We start from the raw sequence: 5,452 nt of genomic DNA, 5'->3' as shown, positions 1-5,452 counted from the left end.
TTTTTAGGACTTTCAAATTACGTTCTAAAATGTTGTGCCCACTGGGTAGTTATAAGTTATGGCACTTTGTCACAAACGTGTGATTAATGCGACAAAAAATCAAGAAATCAAAACAGCGTTCTCAAAAATGTAAAAATAAAATTAATTAAAATTTTCTAAAATCTTTGATAGAAAATAAAATAAAATTTTTTATCACAACTTTAATAATTCGTTCAAAGTAAGAAGAATTGGTTTATAATAACCTCAATGCACAATTAATCAGACAAAAACTAAATCCACAATTTCCCAATTGAAAAATTAACTCTCAAATTTTAGAAACAAATGGCACTATTTGATTTCACGCATCCCGCATTCTTAAACAATATGAAAATTACCATTTTGCTTACAAAAATGTTTAATGTAATTTTAAAGAATTTTGGAGCCAATAAAAATTTGAATACAGCGCTGAAATTAAATGGCGTCCCACCTATAGCGCAGGCTCAAGCACGCTGCTGCTGCCTAGACACTGCTGCGATGTTCTGTTTCCGAAACATTACGGTTACGCAGTTCGTACACAAGTGGACTCTCAAGAGGATTGTCTCTCCAATCAAGCAATTGTTTTGTGCCACAAAAATATTATAACTTGTGAAATCTTCATTGTGTTTTAAAAAGTGGGTAAGTTTTTCCGTGAGAGTGAGTATTGAATAGGTTGAAGGGAACTGGGAAAGTGCAGTTGAAAAAAGTGAGGTTAACTAAACATTGTTTTCAGAAAAATTAAGTGCATTCGAGGAGTACAGTGTGCAGGAATTGGCAAAAGTACTGGAAAATCACCTGGATCCTGACACTGTGGCCAAGCTTGAAGGTATGAGAAACAAATATTCATTTATTTATGTTTTGGCCGAAGATTATTGTCAAGTAAACGAAGATCCTAACCTTCAAAAATGCACTAAACTTTTGCAAATGTTCAAATATAAATGCGACGCGATCTGAGAAAAGACCCCTGAATGTTCAAAAATAAATTTTCTGTTTATGAGCTTTTATATCAATTAGAACTAGCTCTTTGAATTGGGGAAGTCAGAAAAATTGTACATAGCATTTCTAATATAAAAAAGACGCTAGGACGCTTGGGCTTCCTTTCTCACATCGCGTCTATCGCAAAACACTAAAATAATGCAGCAATGTTCAATGATTCTAGATCTTGTTGCAATTATAATGATTGTTGTTTTAAAATACCAATTTCTGACGTAAAGCCGATCTGCACCAAAGCATATCGGCGTGAGAAGGAAGTAAGGAGGAGCGGTCGGAGTGCTCTTGAAGTACACCAGTGCAGGATAATCGAATTCGCTATAAAATTGATTGAATTTCCGGATCTCCTTTCAAATAATTTTTTTCATTATCATTAAAAATACAAATTTCCGTAAAAAACACTCATAATCCAGAAATTTTAAGAGATTGTAAGTAGTTTTAACGGTTTCTGAATTTTATATAATAAAGGGAAATTAATGAGGCCTTCATCCTCGAAAAATTTGGTCGGTAGATTCTAACTTTAAGTGCTGTCGTGAAACCGTTGTTTAAAATGGGGTCAAACTTGAAAAATGGTTCCATTTAAAGAAATTATTTTATTTGTAGCAACAAGAATTCGTTGCACTGTAATGCATTTCCTCCTTCAAGGATATATTAAAAAATTTGATTTAGTTTTTTAAAGTAAACGTTCTGGTGTCTATTTACAATTGAAAATTATGGTCTTTTGGTAAAAAGGTACAACTTTCAATTTACCACGATTTAAAAAAAAAATACAATGTTGATAGTTAACTGCGTTCCTTAAAAGTTAACGTACTATATCATAATTGACTAACAACTTAATGAAAATTTTATCTTTTGATCTTAAGGACATATGATACTTAGAAAATTATCGATTTTACCAGTTTTCGGTTCCCTCGGATTTTTTCTAGAATAATATTTTATCTTAAAAATTTGGGAAATGAAAGTGCAAATGCTAACGGACGTCCTTGCACACTTTTTTGTAGGTTAATAAAAAAAAAGTTAATTTTGCTAAATTTTATTAACTTGGATGGCGCTTAGGAATTAGTATCAATTTTATCAGTGTTAGAGTCAACCGGCTAGAATCAACCTTTTAAAGATACATTTTTTTAGCTCTGCGGTATAATTATAATTAAGAGAATTTATTCAGTAATAAAAAAAGCGGTGGATGAAAACTTTTGCAAGACATTGTATTTTGTCTTCAAAGTCTGAGCAATGATAGAAAAAATGATAACGGACTTCCCTGCACACATTTTTTGTGGGTTAATTTCAAAATATTTAATTTTCCTTAAAACGGGTATGTACAAATCGAAAAAAATTCTTTTCGAATTGCAAGAACTCGAAGTTGTAACAAAAAAGTTGGAAAAAATTGAAATATTATTTTTGGTAACAAAAATAATTTTGTAAAATATATGAAACATATAATCATGAAGTTTCTATGTAATTTCCCCAAAATATATATTTATTTAATTTTCATTCTAATTGGCCGACTGATAAGTTGTTTTCAAATTTATTCAACTTTTTTATTACAGCTTCAATTTCTTGCAATTCAAAAAGAAAATTTTTACAATTTATACTCGTAAGCTGTAGTGAGACGGTGAAAAAAAAGTTTTTAAATGAGCCCAAGAACATTGAAAAATGTTGACTATTGCGAAAGTTATTGAAAATCTAAGAAAACATTGAAATGTACACTATTTTTGCAAAATCTACTTAAAAACTAGACAAATTGGCTTCACCCTAGGCGCATTTTAAACAGAATTTCGAAAACAATCAACCTTTTAAAGAGACATTTTTTTAGCTATGCGGTATAATTATAATTAAGAGAATTTATTCAGTAATAAAAAAAGAGGTGGACGAAAACTTTTGCAAGACAATGTATTTTGTCTTCAAAGTCTGAGCAATGATAGAAAAAATGATAACGGACGTCCCTGCACACATTTTTTGTGGGTTAATTTCAAAATATTTAATTTTCCTTAAAACGGGTATGTATATTTCTGGGTTATGTGTTACAAATTTTTCTCATAATTATTTTAGAGTGCTTACCGAAAGCATCGGTACGACAGAAAACTACATTATCGGAATGACAGAGAGGTGAAAAATGACCCTAACCTCAAAATAATGCACATGCATACAATTTTTATTTAGCACAATTATATTTTATTGGTTATTATCCCTAAAAAAAAGAGTCAAGGGACGTCCGTTATGATATTTTATAGCATCTCCGAATTCAGTTTTTACACATTTTCATTTTTGTGGAAAAAGCCGGCGGAATTGTACCCGACTAACCCAAAGACGAACTATTACATGCCCTTAAACTTGCAGAAAATTCACTCAACATATATTGCAACGCATGTAAGGCGTTACCAAAATTCAAATTACTTTACTTAAAGTCTATAAGGGTGCGAAAATCGTCTCAATGATTGATTGATATTTTTTATGATAAACAACGAATTATAATTAAAAAGGAAAATGAAATCATTGTTATGATAATACATGTACTTTAAAGTACGAAGTCGAAAAAACTTCATATCCGTAAAAGAGAAATTGATTTTGTTCTGTAAATCTCAATACGAACCTCGAGAAATGATTTCTTTGATATTTAAAACTTATTGAAATGTTTGTTTTTTGTACACCGGAGTCATTCAGTTAATTTGAAAAAGGATAGATAATCAAAATAATTAACTTGTAATTCGGAGTAACAAGCTAATTCGAAGTAATCAACAAAAGTAATTCAAATAGTTTTCATCCATTTCTTTAAACCTTTTTTGTTAGTAACTTCCAGTTTTCATTAAGAATTGATATTTTTAAGTGAGAATTCATGTCTATTTGCCGAGTATTTCATTTTTTTCGTCAGAGGAATAATCTTCTTGATTGAAACTTCATTTTTACATTCTCATCATTTATGATTGAGAGAGTATTAGAATTGTCGGAAATTTGACATCACACTTTTTCAACGGATCTCCACGTTTCGAGACCCCCTGAATCCGAAAATCAGGTTTTCACGATGGTGTCTGTCTGTCCGTCCGGCCATCCGTCCGTCCGTAATCACGATAACTCTCGAAAAAATTAATGAATAAAATTCATCTTTGGCACACTTTTTTTAGGTCCTAAAAGAAAGGACGAGTTCGTGAACCAGCCATTTTTGATAAAAATTCAAAAAGTGAGCGCATTTTGAAAATTTTTTAGAACACTTTTTTCATAATTTGAAAATTCTATGTACGGATATTTATAGTATTAAAAAGAACGAACAATTTATCCTCATGACTTTTTTCGATAAAAAGAAAATTCTCAGAGTTATAGCGTTTTCAAAATTTTTTTGATCAACCGAAAATCAAAATTTGAAGCCGAAAAACGCACGATATAAAAAAAGTCAAAAAAAGAAAAACATTTCTTTTTGAAAGCCTTACGAGATTATCATAACCAATTTTTGGATTTTCTTCAGAAATCGAAAATTCAAATTTTGATTGCACAAAAAATAATGGAAAATAAAAAACTCCATTTGTGGACGAACTATGTAGGATACAAAAAAAAATAAAAAACAAAAATGGTTATCCCAAAAAAGATCTACGATTTCGTTAAGAATCACTTATTGATAGGACAAGTGCTTTTTCACGATGAGAATGTGTACCTCAAAGCCTACAGAGCTTTGAGAAACTTAAACTTTAAATATAGGGGTCGTCCATAAATTACGTGACGTGTCTAGGGGAGGGGGGGGCGATGATTTTTGTCACGGTTTGTCACGAAGGGGAGAGGGGTGGTCGTCCGCTGCGTTACGTGACACTCAATGCTGTAATAGCTTCATTTATGAATTCTAAAAAATGCAACTTATGTCCTTTAAATTAACCGCCAATCAAGCAACTGTGTGTCAGTGACGGGTACTGCCATCTATATAATACAGATATGCAGTCCACTTTTAAAAGTTTTGCCCGATCGATTTTTCCCGCCTCCTTTATCAATTTTTCAAAGTCAACACGGCTTACAAATTTCTGAAGATAAAGGGAAGTTTCAGAATTTATGTATGACACAAACGTTCAACAACACAATTGGCAAAGAAGTTTTCTCTCAATACAAAAATATTCCATATGACCTAATGTGTCCTTCGGTAAAAAATGGAATAAAAAGGAAAATTTGCTCTAAATATGATCTTTATATCGCAGCCATAAACAAACTGCAATGCCATCAAAAGTCGTGTGGTGCATCAGATTTAACTTCAAAAATTCGTCCGGTACGAATTGCAGCTACTCGGCAAAAAGAATTTCTAGCCATTATCAAAAACTTCGAAAATGAAGAAGAATGGGAATGACTAGACAAAGATTCAGTTGATGACAGTAACGTTTCATGCCCAATGGAAAAAAGAAACGAAATAACAAAAGCTCCACTAATTACTATTGATGAGCATTTGCAATCTGTTTGGGAAAAACAATAAGGCTCC

General features: G+C 31.6%; 1 long non-coding RNA gene across 1 annotated transcript in view; it reads left to right on the top strand.

Annotated features, from left to right (window-relative positions):
• The first annotated feature begins 535 nt into the window (after positions 1-535).
• The window catches only part of LOC117169564, an 8,820-nt gene continuing 3,903 nt past the window's right edge, over positions 536-5,452 (top strand). The window contains exons 1-2 of the long non-coding RNA XR_004466679.1: positions 536-654; positions 749-841. This is a non-coding gene — a long non-coding RNA (uncharacterized LOC117169564). The remainder of the gene's footprint in view (positions 655-748; positions 842-5,452) is intronic.

Source organism: Belonocnema kinseyi, chromosome 3 (assembly GCF_010883055.1).
Source record: "Belonocnema kinseyi isolate 2016_QV_RU_SX_M_011 chromosome 3, B_treatae_v1, whole genome shotgun sequence".
Lineage (NCBI taxonomy): Eukaryota > Metazoa > Arthropoda > Insecta > Hymenoptera > Cynipidae > Belonocnema > Belonocnema kinseyi.
The sequence above is the reverse complement of the archived record's forward strand: the minus strand, read 5'-3'. Positions and strand labels throughout refer to the sequence as shown.